The 17,889-nt window shown below is 44.6% G+C and overlaps 1 protein-coding gene across 5 annotated transcripts in view; it reads right to left on the bottom strand.

Annotated features, from left to right (window-relative positions):
* Positions 1–17,889, bottom strand: part of LOC120900201 (neurotrimin-like) — a 98,652-nt gene that overhangs the window by 42,684 nt on the left and 38,079 nt on the right. The window lies entirely within an intron of this gene.

Raw genomic sequence — 17,889 nt, 5'->3', positions numbered from 1 at the left:
GAGCATAGCAAGCTTAGCAGATGTTACACCCCTGGCACCGTGTGGTCGGGCGCTACTACGCTGCAATTCTCGACCACAGCACAGCTCCGGAGCTGCATCAATAAATCGAACTTGTGTGCTGTTGTTTTTTTTTCTCTCTCGCCTTTCCTTACGTCGTTTGCCGGCCCAACTCGATGGATTACCTTGATGCAATAAATAAACACGAAGTACGAAGCTGTTCCGGCATTGCGGGTTCCCGTGTTCGTGTGTTGAAGTCGACGGTTAGAAATGGGAGGAAAAATTCATAAACACAACAACAAGAGACGGGCGCGAAGAATTTCAAACCCTGCCCGTCAGGTTTTTATTTGCATAATGATTTATGGACGTGTGAGCGCAAAGCCGTCGCGGAACGTTTCCGACTTTCCATTTGTTTGCTTCTTACTGGTCCTTTTGCCGGCGGTCCTGATGAGTAAAGCGAGGGAGGACCGTATGTGTTCTGTATTGGCTGCTTTATTGCATCATTGGTGGTTAGATCATTCGCAATGTTGGAGTACGGTCGGCAAGAATATGGTAAGGAGAGATAACAAAGACGAGATGACTCATACGTCGTTAAGGTGTACAAGCTGTCAATTATATTTATTATAATCTTCTCCGCCGATACACACACACAATGCCAAATGTAGTTGGACGTTGTGTGGACACGGTAAGACCTCATCTTAGTTAGTCATCTCAGAATAATCTTACAGTTGAGATAATAAAAGCAGCTTTTACTGTTATGGAATGATCACAAGCTGCAGGCATCAGCATCGTTGATGATCATTGCTTGATCCTTCCTTTCATTTCGAACTGCCATTGTTTTACCACAAAAATGGACATTTGCTTCTGCTGTTCCGTAATCCAATCACGAACACAACCCATTGACCATCAAGCTGCCGGTTGCGCACGCTTGGCAATCCCGAAAGCAAAGTGTTTTCTAATCTTGAAACCCAGTAAAGCTGATTCTCCATTACCATAATCCCTCGCAAACAATAGAGCTGTGCTTTGCAACGGGGGGGAGGGGGGGTTCTCTATCTCAACCTCGACCATGACGATCGCTAGAGCATGCTGCTATGTGGGATGACCATGACAAAGATGCACCCCGGAAGATACAATCCTTTCGAAACCACCGTTGTTTCAACTACAATTCCCAGCGCGTCGCAAAGCTTCTCGCAGCTGACATCATTTCTATCAATTGACTAGCCAGGTTCGAACTATCGATTGCCTCGGTGTAGATCTGGCCATTCCAAGCCTCCCTTCGCCGTTCATTCCATTCCAACCGTTTCCACAATCGATCACAACTCTCGCCCAGCTACTCCGATTCGCTCTAATGGCGGCACACGATCGTTCGATTAACATTTCAATCAAATTGATTCTAATCGAACCGATCACCACGATCGACCACATTGGAGCAGCGGAGTCGATCGATTTGAAGCTCATGTTTCACGACTGCCTCTTCTTCCCCAATCGCAGGCGAATCTTCAGGTCGCTTTGAACTCGGGCCGGCTCGATACGTTGCGCTCGAGCGTCTCAGTCTTCAGTGAAGGTCTCTTCACCAACCAAGATTCTAATGCGTCTCCGGGGCCGGACCTTCGCGACTGGATGTAAATTAACTAAACAAACAGCGCGGTCGGTGTTGGACGTCGTACGGAGCGAGATAAAAATAAAACGTCCAAGTGAACCACACGCACACACACACATACATCAAAAGCCACAGGCTACAAGACCGGGGCCTGTGTGAAACCAAGGTGACGAAGACGTCACGCCGTTGTAGGTCTCCATCATTCTGGGTGGAGCTTGGTGGAGAAGATCTTGGGGTTGATGCGGATGGCAAACGATACGTGAGTCAATGGTATCGTAACTTCGGTGACAGAAGGCAGTAGGTGCCAGCAGGCTTATCATGTTACATCATAATGTCTGACCAAGACGGGTCTCGCCCAAGACTTTATCTTCTGGGATGAACAAGATCGGCATGTTGTAGTGTTGTATGAGGGAGTTGCTGATTTCAGTACAAGTTATCGTTCAGGTTCTTCTCTTACAGAGCTTCCATAAAATGAGACAAGAACTTCGTGTTTCAATTATTAAACACGTTTGACATGAATATTATCTTAAATTCTGAGTTCAAAATTCTTCCTGGATAGCTTTAAAAGTCTACATCTGCAAGAACAGTTAGTCCGGACATTAACCAACGTCAATTTGAAAATCAAAAGCATGGCGTATTTACAATCCTACCATGCTTACCAGCATTGATTCTCCACTTCAATCCAAATGCAACTATTTTCCCGTCGTGACATGTGATATGATATGATGAATGAAGCTGGTCAAAGATCGATCTAATCACTACTTCACCCGTCCGACTGTTGGAATGGAATGTGGTTTTTATGCGTACCGCTAGACCCATTAGCCTGCAATGTGGAGCTAAATGCATGCCAGTGTGTAAACGCCTCCGAGCATAGACTGTGTGACTAACACATACCGCCCGGCAAATGGCTCCCCTGCAAAGGCAAAGGTTAACGTTTACTTCCATCAAGCGCCTGTCGGTTGCAATGCACTGCATACCAAAATACTACTCCTCGGGAGCATACATACATATACTGCATGTTCTGTTACACACTGCGCTTGATTAGCAGGAATTAACATCAGTTTTCATAGATAAAGTCGATTCTAATCGTTCCATCAGCACGATACGGATGCAGACGGGTTTTTTTCGTTTTCACATCGTGATTGAATTCAAAGGCGCCACGCGGTTATCGGCGGGAATTTGTATTGTTTCCCGTCCCCAAGCGTCACCTTCCCTACACGCTAGCGCTTACGATTGAGTGTGCGTTCCTCGGCGGAATTCATAATCGAACGAACAAATGCAAATGTTTTGCTATTTTCCAATTCCAGCACACCCCGGACCCAGCAAAAGGGAGACCCGTAGGGCCGTGCGTGTTTCATTGATTGGATGGCGTCAGGGATTTTGTTTTTTTGTTATTTATTGTTCGCTTTGCTTTGCTGTGGTATTGTGAAGAGCGTAGTGAATTTATTGTGCGAAACCGTGCGAGTGTCATCAGCCGGTGTGCGGCTGATTCATCTCCGGCACACAAGCCGCGGTTGATGAACGACACCACCGAGAATGCATCGTTATGAATTCTAATTAGCCGGCTGGTCGAATCCCGGATGGTCTGTGTTTGACGAGTTCATTAGGCAAAATTATTCATAAGTGGCCTGTTGTTGAAAGGGCCTGGCCCGGGTGTATGCGGGTGTAATAAAATGGAGAATAAGTGTGGAAGGAATCAAGGTGAAACCACGCGTTGATTGGATTTTTATCGATGTAATGGTTAAAAAGTTTAGTGCTTCATTCCAACGAGGAGAATGGACGGACTTTCAAACATTATGCGTTCATTAGAAATTATTTTTATTTGGTATTGTATAAAACGCTTAAATGGTTTTCTTTTGACTAGTTTTTTCCGTTCTTTTGTTAATTGTTGTTTTATGTTAAAACATGAATTAAGCACATTTTTATGTGTTTTCTTCTTCTATTATTTTTTACTTTCCTTTCACTTTTTTGTATTTATTTTACACCTTTTTGGCTAACATTTTCCTAGTTTTCTATTATTTACGACTCTTTCGATTACTCTTTTCTGATTTCCTTACCATGTAAGTAACAATATATTTCTCTATTTTATAAATTATTGTTTTCTATCTCTCTTGCACGAGGGGAACTCTCAAGCATAAAATCCTCAACTCACACTCCATTTTGACCTTTTCTGCTTTTTAACGTCTTTTCCATTCATGATGTCTGCCCTGATAGACGTGTGAATTATGATTGCCACGCACTCTGCGCTCATCCGAAACCGTATAATGGGTAAAACATTTTTAAGGAGTTCCACCGACGCTGCTCAACCTCGGCCACTCCTTACGCCACGACAGCTTTTGGGGACGAACTTTGATGGCCGTTAGTTGGCCTAAAACTTCCAGCTTTTGGCTATCGGTAGTCTACCATCGGGGAAACGGAAAGGTTTTGCCAAAATAAAAAATTAAATCGGGAACCGCACAAACTGATGGCGAACCTTTTCGGGCGTAATCTGCTATCAGGCGCTTGCCAAAAAATGTATGTAAGCTACAAAAGCCCCGGGAGGTCATCTGACACCAATAATACATTTGCCCTACCCGCCGCATACCATGCCCAGGTAAGCATGTGAAATTTAATCCATTACTTTTGCGTATGCGAGCGCGCGCGCTGTTTTGCGTATAAGCCGGTCTGTCTGTAAAAGGTTTTTTGGTTCGGGGTGAAGTTAACGAAACAAACAGTAATAAAATTGTGCCAACTGTGCGCTCTGGAGGGAATAGAGCATAACGGAACGCTGTAAAGGAGATACACCGTAGCGCAAAGGTAACCTTAACGCGGGTGGCAAACGGGTGGGAGGAAAAGAAAAGAACAACAATCCGGCAAGCTCTGGTGGTGCCGATGGTAAAAAGTGTGAGAACAAAAGGTAAGCAAAAATGCGTACATAGTCGTTAAAAATAAAAAAAAAGAAAGAAACGAAGCAAATGCCAAAATTTTTGAAACCAAACAACAATCGGCACAGGCATAGGTCCTGTACGCATGCTATGCATACACAAATGTTCTGCCAGTGTCACCTTTACATGTAAGAAGGGGTTTGTTTATGGAATATGCTGTTCTGTGCATGTATCGTTTTCAAATTACCGTGCGTTTGCACATCAACAAAATTGTGTTGATGAAGTGTTGTTTGCTTTTAACAGTATTTGTCGATGTTTGAGCATAACATGTGAACGATGCAGAAATTAAAAATCTATACACGATTGACACGGTTTTCAATATGATTTTTTCATGATGTTTATTCCGTATTTTCATTATTTAAAACATATATTTTATTCTATATTTTCCACCACCGTTTAAGTAAAGCTTTGCCGTGTTTTGGATATTGCTTTCCTTGCTTAAAACGCCCTTCAGGTGAGAACTTTTGAGTTTATGATACGTTTCCATGTTGCTAGGCCGCATTTAACATTCATGTAAAGGATGAATCATACATGAGCCTGGGGGAAATATTGCTGACCGCAGGCAGGCAATAAAAATGCATTCGATAGTCGCAACCGCAAACACAATGGTCCGCATTGTGTGGCACGCACGCTGCCGAACAAATCGGTTGAACATTTTTCATATTTTTCATACCGTCGCATCGGAAAAAGCGATCGATTTTTGTGTGACTCTTGCTGACATTTCTGGCGTGCCCGCAACAGCACAGAGCGCTCTAGTACGTGATACATATTGTGTAAAGCGCAGGACAAAAAGAACGAATGGGTTGTGTCGTACCACCAGAGCGCGCATTCTTTTGCCGTTCCTTGCAAAACCCTATAATTTAAAAATATAAAACTGAAGCATCTTCTAAGCAGACAATACTTTTCGAATTGCATTTTGCTGTTTTGCACAAAATGAGATGCAAAAAATGATATGCTGGCGGCACTTGCTTTGCGTTTGCAAAGTATTGCATTTTATTTTCCACCATAAAAGGCGCCAATTTCTGGACGCCGACGGTGAGAGGAACACACGGGTGATAATATGCAAAACAAAAAAGCAAAATGTTAGTAATGAAGGTGTGTTGAAAGAATAGAACCCCGGGCCTCATAATGTGGCCGGTTAATCCCACCTCGAAAGGAATGGTGGGTGTGGACTGTAAGTACCATCCGGGTTTTGCCGCACCGTTGGCAGGGCTAATCCTGTTAAGAAGACTTACAAAGGATTTGATGAGGATGCATGCTCATTGATGAACTCACGCTTGGGTGTTCTTGCGAGCAGTACCGAGTTAGGTGTGGCTTTTTGGAGCATTGTTGCAAAGGATGTTGCACTTTTGTTTTGCTTTTGGGGAAGGTTTGCTCATTTGCAAGCTGAATTGATGACGAGGCTAGAACGTTTTTACGACCCAGGATGGCTTTAAGTATTTTTTAACGATTTCACAGGTAGACTGTTAGGAAGTAAGAATATTAAAGTAGTAATAAAATATTTTGTTATGTAGCTTACTCAAGCTTATATCATTTTTGTATTACGCTTGAATACTTTTAGCTCTGAATGTAATCTTAATCATTAGAAGAGCTTAAATCCTGCACATTCCAATGCTCCAACGCAACTAGTAAAAATGCTATTTTTATTTCACACACGTGCGTTAAATGTGTAGCCCTGTGATATCAAATTTCTATCAATTTTTACGACCCACCATCGACGCTAATTCCCCAACCATCAAGAGATAGGCGATAACCAATAAGCGCCAACAACAAAAAAACGCGATGTTATAGAACGATGCAACCAATTCCAACCATTCAAACAAAACAAAAAAAGATCGAAAAAACAAACACAAAATCGGCGCAGCTTTGAATGGTTCGAGAGAGAAAAAAACAGTTCCACTTCCGCACTAACGGCGGCCAGCTTAACAGTTCGGATCTGAAGATCGGTTTTCACGGTCAATTAAGTTGATTTATCGCGACGGGCACGTAGGCCACGCACACCTATCATTACCGCCATTTAGGCGGGACGAGTTCGGCTTCGGCATTTTGCTATCGATTACGTGTGCGTTTCGATTGCTGTTTGTATTATTTTTTTCAGCTGCCCACCTTCTTGTTTATTATTGAGTTTGTGTGTGGTTTTGTTTGTTTGTTCTCGTGTGGTTCAATAGCAGAATCATGCTCTAACAGGAGAGGATTTGGCATGAACACGGCATCACGGCAAAAATAATTGCGGTTCCGCAAAATCAATCAATCGAGACGAATTCAAACCATTGAATGTTATAGATTAGATTTTTTTTAATCGTTTTTTTTTTCTATCATTAGAAAATATATATTTAAAATCATTTTCAGAAACTAAGGCCTTATCATTTATCTTTTTACATCGTTCATGACGGTGATGTTTGATTGAAAAAGATGTTTGGATATTTAACAGTACTATTCTATAGTCTAAATACTAAATAGTCTAGGATACTAAATAGTCTGTTTTTTAAAGGAGTATTAAAAGCATTTACTTGTTATTTGTTATCAGTTAAAGTTTTCAAAAACACACTCATTGCTTGTTTTTTTTTTCTTCTTACGACCTAAGATCACATGATCAAGTCCTCTGTGCAAGCCCTTTACACTCCCTTTTCGCTGGTGTAAACCAATAATAATGTGTTCCTCCTCCCTTTTTTATGGATGAAACGGAAATTGTACCACCGCTCCCCACTTTGCATCCATCGCAAAACGTGCGCGCACCCCTGGCAAACCCCGGCCCGGTCCCGTAACACATGTGACATTTTTCACACTCTCGCGCGACCATGTGAAAGCTAATAATTATCGGCTGATGGTGATCGCGTTTTCCGCCCCATTAGCCACCATCGATCCATTCGGACGGCCGTTACGTTACGGTGGTTGTGCAGTGTTTTTTTTTTTTTTTGTTTCGTTGTTGTCTGGTGTGTGTTTGAGCCTTTCATTTTCATCCTCACTCGATCGTGAACGGTTGAGCGGTTGGTTCAACAAGCCGCTCGTTATCCTCTGCGAACGTGACCACTAATCTCGCTTTTCGTCACTTGGCGCAAATACGCAATGTTGCAGCGCGAAACGCGCGAAAAAGTGTTTTATTTTTCAAAGGCAAACACAACAGGGCGTAGAGAGAAATCGTCTAATAATGAAGAATTGTACGATAAAACGAAGGGAAAGAAACGTGAGAAAACAAAGCAAAAACGCCCCAAAACGAACGTCAGTGTGTGTGTGCGAAAACTGTTTGAATGTCCACGCGAGAAACGTCGAAAAGGCGGAAGATTCTATGCCATTCGGGAAACGCAGGCTTTAATTTTAAACCGGATGCCGCCATATGTTTGTTTGCTCATATTGTGTGTGTGTTTTTTCAGTGTTTCAAACACCTTTTTTTTATTTTTTCTAAACATCGAAAGTTATTTGTGGATTTTATTTTCACATCATCGTTAAAAGCCGGTGGCCAACGGTGTGGCCCAAGATAGTCAGCACCTCCGAGGAGATCCATCAAAATTCGATTAGAACCGCTTAGTCCCTGGTCCCCCAACACATTTAAACTGATTAGCTGCAATCGTGGAGAGGCTGTTTTCACTTTGAACAACATAATAAGAGCTTATTTAAATATTTATAGCTAAACTCGTAATCATTATTAGCATGCGTGTTTGTTGAAGGAGAGAGACTTGTAATGCTTATTATTGGTTTAAGGCACCTATAAAATACAGCCAGGAATTGGTGAAGGTCGTTAGGTTGCAGCAGCAGCGTATTGGCATAAATATGCATACCTGGCTCGTAAAAGTGCCCTGCCATTAAAATCTTATCCACACCGGCTTCCCCATCGTGATCATTTCTATTTATTGTTGCTTTTTTCCAACGCTCCAACGCACCGAACGATGGCGTCACCGGAACCTGGTTTGTTTTACGACCTCTCGAACATATTTTCACAAAACTCACTTTTCTCTAAACTCGTTAACTCGCCCATATGGCCAGACATCCGACAGAGAGCTGTATGCTGTGAACATTATCTTTACGATTAATCAAACATCCGACGGTTGTCGTAAAAATAAAGCCTCACTATATACAGCGAGAGAGAGAGAGTGAGCCAGCTCGGACAAAGGTGTGCAAACGTCCCTTCCGTAGTGCACTACTTTCTTCACTGCACGGGCCCCATTTCGCTTTTCTCGCATGGCATAATCGGATGTCATGCTTTCCTGGCGTCCTTGGGGTTTACGGAAAAACAACAGCACTGCACCCGGCATTACGTCATAAGCGCACCGGTACAAACTGCGGTCGTTGGAGGGTTGGAGGGCTGGGAAACGTCAAAACATGTTTTAGACACCTTCACAGTCACCTGGAAGCGACAGCAAACTTCTGGAGATAGAGAAGAGGAGGAGATCTAAAGCCTTAAGCTTAAGACTCGTTTGAATAAACAACGTCAACACACACACACACACACACACACACACACACACACACACACACACACACACAGACATGCTCTTGAGAACATATGCAAACAACCCGATAGGTCAGTGAGAGCATATGTGTGTGTCACTGGTGGAATACAAAACATCATCATCCTACGCGCGCGCTTGTGCCTGGGAAAGGACGGACAACGACGACGCCTTGACACAACCGCTCACCTTCCCCGACGTGCGGCCCCTGTTGACACCTGTTCGGGTTGCGTTCCGGTTGTCGTTGCTGGTAGGCACATGTATGCGTAGGTAGATTTATTGCACATCGCTGACTAGCGCGGCCAGTCCTGGAAGGAGGGACACACGGTTTTCAAACTCTCGGACTAGGGACGCGACATGAAGTCTACGACCGACTTATGGAGACAGGCCGGCTGGTTCGTTTGAAAACAGCGGTAGCCAAACGCGGCTTGTAATGGTCGCTTGCTCCCATCGCCAACATAAATCGAGGAAAGTTGCGGTAATGTTGCAACCCTGATGCAGGCTGATCGTCTGGTCTGCCTCTCCCTTTGGCTGCGGTGTGGAAATTATTATGCAGTGCGGGAGTTACCACTTTCTACCGTGCACTGGGACTTCATCATCACCAACGGTGTAGGGTGTGACGTTTATGAAGTCCGAGCACCGGAAATGAGAGTCATTGGACTTGAAAAAGCAGTACGCAGTTTGCTCGAAATTGCTCGTATGCATACACGTACCGAGGACATACACCAGAAGGGTGGTTTTCGGGAGTAATTTTACTGGAAAAAGTTGTGGGGCACACTGTCGTAGTTGGCAATGTGTTGGAGTTATATTTTAGACCAGTGTCGAAAAAAAGGAAAAATCAATGACGTGATGCATGAAGGTTGGTAATGGAAAAGGTTGTAATCACTTACCGGTGTGAGGTTTTAATATGACGCAGCCTGTCGTGACAGAGCTCTATTTTTCAACCAAATCCAGTGTTGTGTATGACCCGTGTGAGGTGGAAATTAATTCTGTAGGATTTCGTCAGACACACGATGGTGTGGGATTTTGGTTTGGGTGATAAATTCTCCCCCCACACTCTGTAAGTGTGATTCAACAAGGACAGATACCTAATCACACAAAACCTCAACGGATACTCGTAACGATACTGCTTCGCTCCGTCTCACGGTGCACGCAACGCCTACTCAACAAAAGGTACAGCCTACGTACGGTTGAGCCCAATCCTCCCGCCATTGACAATTACATCTTCAAGGGGCCACTTCTTCGATCACAAATGGACAAAGTACCCATGAGACGGCTCACAGCTAATTGAATCAGCTGTCTGTTTTAAGGTGAGAGGATGGTGACGCAATTCAACACCTTCAACACATTGGAGACGATAATGCAGACGGTCCCCTAGTCCCCATCCGAATGCATCATACCGTACCACCCAGACGATGCATCATCGTAGTACGCAAGAATCCAGTTTGTATGTGTATGCTTAAGTTGTTAGCATTTAACGAACACATTATTGGCCTTTCAAGTGAAGATACCGACGACGATACCGGCTTTCTCAAACCTCCACAACAAGGCACAACTGACAGGTTGCTTTGTTTTAATGTGTGCCCCGTACGACGTCACGTTTTGCGCACAAGACGTTGCGGAGCACAGACCTCAGGTGAAGCTGTTTACTTCTTCTGGCGGTGCTTTTGTGTGATTCAACTCATCCCACCCGCCCGATGTGTCACACTTTGCCAAGGTTTTAGCACCCATTTTGGGGGGGGGGGGGGTTCGTCGTGCGAGCTTATTGACACATCTTCGGTTTTATGACGAGCTAATGAGCTGTGCAGCAGCTACTGCGTGTGACAGAAATTTCTGGCTGGAAGTAGGGAAAAAATAGATGTTTATCTTTAACGTCCACCTGAGTAACATTTTTGGTAAAGACAGCTTCGTCTACCTACTGAAAACAGACCTACATTTGCATATGCACACCCCTGTTACGATATCTCATCTTCTGTCCATTGAACCCATGCATGATGTTTTTTTTTTAGAAATTTACATCCAAATTATTTTGTTTCCATCGACCGTTTTGTCATCAACTCCCTGGAAGGGTGGAAAGAACGAAAGAGGAGGCTCATAATAATCATTTCGGTCACCTCACGCGCTGCGGGCTATGGTTAATGGTTCAGTTTCACTTTCACGCACGTCAAACTTCTGGAACTGGTCGAAGAATCAGACTCGATTAATGATCCCTTCAAACGAAACCCTCCTCCCAGCTGTGTGTGTGGGGACTGCTGCCAATGTCCACTGTCCACAGCAGAGTGCAGTGTCGCTTCTGGTGGTACACCAGAGAAAGGGTGTGCCGCGCGTGCTGTTACGCTTCGGTTATGCCTGACCGCATCGACGCACCACATGACGCGCGAGCGAGCGCGCGCGACACATCCGCCTGGTAAAGGTCTCCCTACGGAGTGTGGAGTGTGTTCCAATGTGCTGTTCGGTCGACCGTGTCCAAGCTGCTGCTGCTGCCTGCTGACGATACGCGGTAATGGCTGTGTCTCTGTATGATGCTCCAACTGCTGCTACTGCTTCTGCTGCTTTTGAACTTGAATTGGTTCGTTGGGCTGATTAATTGAATATCAATTCATTGAACCATTGCTCATTGAGATGGGTTCTACCATGCTACGTTCGTTGCCTGACGCTCCCGAATGCTCTCAAGTTTGTTCTTCCATTATTTGGCATCCCCATGCTGGCAGTGGTGGGGTTTTGAAAACAGAAGTCCCAGTTTTGAAAACAGAAGACGACTACATCTACGAGTCCGCTGTGCTCTAACCAAACAAGATAGGTCATCATACACACACACACACACACATACATAAAAGCAGGGAACAGGGTAGCTCGTAAAATGCGAGTGCCAGCAGTGGGTGGAAAGCGCTTTACAATGTAAAAATGTAAACCGTTGTAAACTCTTTCTCTCTAAAAACCCCAAGCGCCGGTATAACGCGTGGAGGCAGGTATAGGAGCACCCTGTTTGTCTCCTCCTATCTGTCTTGCCAGCCAGCAGTGGCAGTTTAGAATGAAGGAGAGGTGCATAAAATAGCAATAAAATCGATAGGCACTAGCTACTGACCGTTCAATTTTCGCTGCATTATATTTTATTGATTTTTTTTTTTTTTTGTTGGTTAAGAGGTCCCACTTTTATAGTTGCATCAAACGATCTGTGCAATCGAAACGGCCTAGTGAGTCCACGAGGGAGGAGGAAGAAGGTGAGTAAGTGGTTGTTTATGGTACTGAGTTTATTAATGTTAATGAATCCACTTTGTTTACAGTGTTGTTGATGTGGTTGTTGCAAAACAAAGCTATAAAGTGTGAGTTCTTCATTAAAACACGGTCTACTGTTGTTGTTGCATTGTTGTTACAGGTTGTTTTGAGGGAGATTTTTTTTCTCTCAATTCGGACAACTGTCAAAATACTGAGCGATGAGAACATTTTCCGTTGAAATCGACATGAGCTCACGGAGGTCCCTTATTCGAAACGATGCAATGAGTGAGCCGAAAATGGTAAATTAATGACACAGACGCTTTGCCCCCCCAGGGGCAAAAACAATGCACCGTTTTGATCACGCACCATGTGAACAACGGGACGCACGACGCGACATGTGTGTGTGTTCGAGTAAAGCCCTAAAAAATCCCACCAATGTACTCCACGCCCCTCCGGACAGGAAGGAAATGAGATTATCTAAAAAGAAAGATCAATATTGACGCGCGCGCGATGCTGTGGCGTAGATGGCGGCATCGACGCCACACGTTGCACAACGAAAGTGCGCAAGGGATCTTCCTTCCTCTGCTTTGCTGCTGCGGTCCAGTTGGTGGACCGGAAACACGCAAATACTCGCGCACAGCAACCATCGCACGTACGCAAAGGCAGGCGGTGGCCAAGAATCGGCGGCTTTTCATGAATGAAAGCGTTCGTTTGTTTGTTTTTGACCCTGGGATACGGCGGTGTACGCTACACCGAGGACGAGGGTTTTACCAGTGGAGGTCACCTGGGAAGGGGATGGTACAGCGGGGGGTAGTGTAAGGATTTTGTTTCTCTTTTTAGAAGCGAAAGAAATCTTCATTCATTTAATCCAATGCACATCCGTGTACGGGGAATTCGGTCTGACAGATGAAAACCGAACAAGGGGCAGGATTTTGCACGCTGCCTGATAGAATTCTTCGAAACTGTGTAGTTCAGCTGGTATGGTTCATTGGAGGGCTGACCGGAAAAAAACTGGCTACGCAGGAAATAAACCCCCAAACCGTAACTTCAAAGGAATTTGATGACGCGCGCACACACGGGAGAGTGTAGTAACACATTGTATCAAACATTGTGTGTTTGAATTTCGCGGAAATGTGTATGCGAAGGACCTAAATCTCCTCTTTGAAGTTGGCAAATTTGAATTGAGGTATGTAAGCGGAGATACACATACAGGAAGAAATTTAATATGTTTGGCGTTATCCGCGTTCTAAGAAAGGGCAATGACACAATACCACACCACAATCAGATGATGCACACGTGACGACATTTAGTTGAGATTTGAACTCGCTCTTCTTTCTCTCTTGTTTACGATTGCACGCAACCGATTTGACAATTCTAGCATCGCAGCGATGATGCGTTAAATCCTAATGAGTATCTTTCCATTTTAATCATCGTTTCAGGTCTTCTTTAATGATCCTTACGTTATTTACGTTTATAAAATGACAATAACATTCAAGTGATTGCTCGTTCGCGGCTATTGCTTTAGCTACGCGCACAAACCCGTTCTAATGAACAATTTTATTAATTCGTTCAACAATTATGCGCTCATAAACTAGGCTCAGCTAAAGAGCACTCACCCCTTCACACAAGCACACGTTGTTCTAGTGTCACCTGCCCAACAGGAGTGTCTTTCGGCTGAGCTTTTGCTTCTCGAAACTGATTGCGTGCGCACCCTCCCGTGAACGGAACATCCGCATCCGCTGCTCCGTTCCGTCCCTATGAATAAAACATTGTGCAATATCGTACATAGGACCGGGGCCTCGACTGAGCTGATCTCACCTAGACTTGGTGGTCTCCCGGACCGTGTGTAAGCCTCTTCAACTACTGCACGGGTGTGTCGTAGTGTAAATAGTAATCATGTCCAAGGTGATAAACCTCACCCGTTTCGTTTCTGGCACGGACCACCGCCCTTCTACAGGGGAGCAATGTCTTGCAGGCTGTGCGTGAAGTGTCCCCTACCTTTAAGGGCACGGTTCGAGTACGCTTCCTTTTCACACCTTGTTAATTATTACACCAACCAGGCTGCGGGTACCCAGCTCGAGCTCGAACACGGCAAACTTTGCTGTCACTTTGCTTCGGACGTCGTCCTACACACAACCGTGAAATTCTGGCCAATGATACTAACCCTCCGCCCTCTGCGCGCCTTTCAGAAAGCCAGCCGCTGCCCCTCAATCGGATGAGCTTTTTTAAATATGCAACAGCTTGATAAAACATTTACCGGGCAAGCGACCGTCGCAACGCGTCCCCGGGGCATCATCCCGATCGCTTCAATCCACGCGGGGCTCGGGGGCTGGTTAATTTTTAGCCTCCATTTCGGCTGCAGACCAGAGTTTCTCGCATTTCGTATTCTTAAAGCACGTCAGGTAGAGCTTAAATACATGGGCAAAGAAAAAGAAAACATAAAATCATCGTACCGTACCGGCCCAGCCCGGACGAGTAAACTAGGCAGGACTTTCATTCCCTCTTTCCCCCCCAAAATCATCGTGGAGGAGTTGATGAAAAATTCAACCAATTATGATTAGCTCGCCTGGTTCGGGCCCATAAAGACCGGCCTGCACCATACTCGACACTCGTTAAGCTGACGAATTCCTTCGTCATGCGATACCCCGGGACTCCATTAGAGCCCGCCTGGTCCGAGCTGGCGGTGGTCGCCACTGACGCAGGGGCGCCAACGGAGAGCGTTGCGCGTGTGCGCGAGCGCGCGCGCCACCGCCTCGGGTGCAGGTGCGTAATGGACGATCCCGGGTCGTGTGCTATAAATAAGCAATTTATGAGTCGTAAACATTTTAATTATCGTTTGCTTTCTCGAACTTGAAGCTGTGCACCATTGTTGGAAAAGACGGCTGAAAATCTTCGCTCTGACGTGTGTTTTCGGGCGGGAGAATTTGGGGAATGCGCGCATTGGGGGCGGTGGGAAGGATTGTTGGGGTTGGAACCTTTAGAACGCCGCGTTTCGGCAACGATAGCTTCCTTTTCCTCCCCCCTGGTGCTACTCTGAACGCGTGTAATCGAACTGTGTGTGTGCATTCGTCTCGTACGCTTAAACGGTCTTCTAACGCCCCGTTACATTGTCTGCTGATGAGGCGGACGGGCTCAGCTGACATAACCTCAACGCCAACAGTGACGGTTAATCGTTCTTGACAGTTTCGGTAGCACCGCGTGGCATGGTGCGCGCATGTAAATGTATGCCGGCAAAAGGGCAAAAGAAATTAGGGTAATATGGTCTCCCATTTTCATGCTTTATCTTGTTTCTGGTGCTCATATGGGATCGACGTCTCTCGCACGTTTCGTAACATGGCGGGACAAAAACTATTGACATAACAGCAGTGCAAAAACAAAAACAAAACTAAAGCACAACAGAGACTGTAAGGTCGGACATTTGGCTTGTTTTTTTGTTGCTCATAGCGAAACAGAAACGCACCCAAATTGGACGTTAAATAAATGCGAAATGTTCGTGTTGTCTCCACACTTCTCTTTGGTGTATGAGTGTGAGTGTGCGTGCCTGCCCGCCCGGGACTAGGTTGATTGAACTCTTTATGGTCCTGGTGGCGGAATTGTGTGAAACCCGGTTGGCTAGGCTGGGTCAATGCTGGAGGAAAGCGGTATTTGGTCCCCCATCCCCAGGGTATATGTAGCTTTATGACGCCATCGACATTTTAACTAAAACATTTCGGAGCTAGATTCATCACCAGTCATTTCCATGTGTGTTTATTGTACCATTCCTCCCTGCTGCTGCTGCTGCTGCCATACTTCCCAATACCCCGCCGGATCCATTTTAGCTCGATTTTAAACGTCGAGCCGAGATGAAACCGGGTGATTTATCTATCCTTCTGTTCGGGCTTTGGGCATTCGGGCCGGAAACGTTTCATTCCATTTGGCATCTACCCGGTCCAGGCGGCCAGGGAGGGCCGTTTGGCACCGTTCCAAATTGTAAAACTATCGCCAAAATTGGTTCATGCGAGATGAGAGCGGGTGGTTTTCAAAAGAAATGGGATGAACGGGAAATTCCCGGAGTGCGTGTTAAAGGGAACGGAAGCCCGGGGTTGGTAAAACAAAACACATGCCAATTCGGGAATTCAACCGCGCGCGCTCTGGGATCGATTCGCGCACCAGATTCAGCATTCAGCGTTCGATTTAGGGCACTGGGGAGGGATTAATTTAAAGGCTTTATCATTTTTCACCTCTGGTTCGATCGTCTGGCGCTCCAAAAGGGCGGATAACGGCGGGTTTGATATGGAATTTTAAATGAACCGGTTTTTAGGGCGCTGAAGTGTATCGCGATGATTTGAAGCGTTTTTGTGCAATTTACCATCCCAGGAGTTGGTCATTTGATAGCTTAATCTATCGATTTTTTATTATTTTTTGTTCAGGCTGGCTTGCTGGTTTGCATGCTATTTTCACTAACTCTTAACTGTCACAAATTTATTTGATTTATTGCTTTACTTTATTATCACGTTTTTTTGTCCTTGCGTGAATATGATATATTGTTGGCGGGTTTCGTTGTTGCATCGTTCTACTGTGCACTTTTTGTTTTGTTCTCTTCTGTGCTGTGTTGTAGATAATAAATTAGTTATTTTATGGACAGTCTCTTATAGGATATTATTTTTTATTATTTCTCTACTTTTGATTTTGATCAATTGCTAAAGTATCATTTGTTGTGTTTGTAGTTCATTTATGCAACTCTAGCGAGTAAACTTTTACTTTTTTACTTTTTAAAGTATTTTTTTTTAAAGTATCATCTTTAGTATAAACTTCTACATTTTTTTCGCTTTTTATTAAACAACACATGCTTAATTTTTATTTAATGATTTATGCTTTTTTGTTTTCATATTAATATTTGTTCTTTTACTCTTTTAATTAACTCTTTTTCATTAATTGATTATCTTTTTTAAGTCTGATTTCTTCTCTTAAATTTATGTGAAGTTATCTTACTTTTATTCATTTATATTCGTTTAAATCTCATAATTGTGCTATTTTACTCTTTGTTTGCAATTGTTGCCCCTCCTTTCGTCTTATTTGACATTTTACAATACATCATTGTCTGTTTTTTAATAGCTTCCACTATAGTGCCTACCTCGCTCGTGCTCATCTGTGAAAACTCTTTGCACAGCCATCCACAGCTCCGCATCAGTGATTTAATCCCCGTTTTCCCCCGAGTAATGAAATCGAAATTAATTCCAAGGCCATCGGGCCACGCGAAACCCGGCGATGTACTCGACAAACAGTTCAGCTCATTAAATCCAGCCTCCAACCAGCGCCACCACGTGGTTCTCACACACAGTTGATGGCGACATTTCCGACCCGGCCCCAATTTGCGCCATTCTCGAGTGACTCATCCGACGACGACCGGGATATTGGCAGGTGGCGGGTGCAGGCAAGAATCGAACATAAACTATTCACACCGGACATAAATTCATATATCCCCCGGTTCCCGGTTCCACATTTAACGCATCGTGCGTTCTCAAGCGGTGGCTCCGGTTCTGTGGAGCTTTATTCATTCTCCTTCTCTACCCTGTACGGCACAGCAACCATTCAATACATCTCGTTCAAAGGGGAAGGAGTCTGATGATGGAGTTTTGTGGAGCGGAGATGCAAGAACGATTTATGTGCATACATATATCCATTCTGAACTTTACGGAGGTAACGAGGACGCTTCCGCACCACCGCC

This window comes from Anopheles arabiensis, chromosome 3 (assembly GCF_016920715.1).
Source record: "Anopheles arabiensis isolate DONGOLA chromosome 3, AaraD3, whole genome shotgun sequence".
NCBI lineage: Eukaryota > Metazoa > Arthropoda > Insecta > Diptera > Culicidae > Anopheles > Anopheles arabiensis.
The sequence above is the reverse complement of the archived record's forward strand: the minus strand, read 5'-3'. Positions and strand labels throughout refer to the sequence as shown.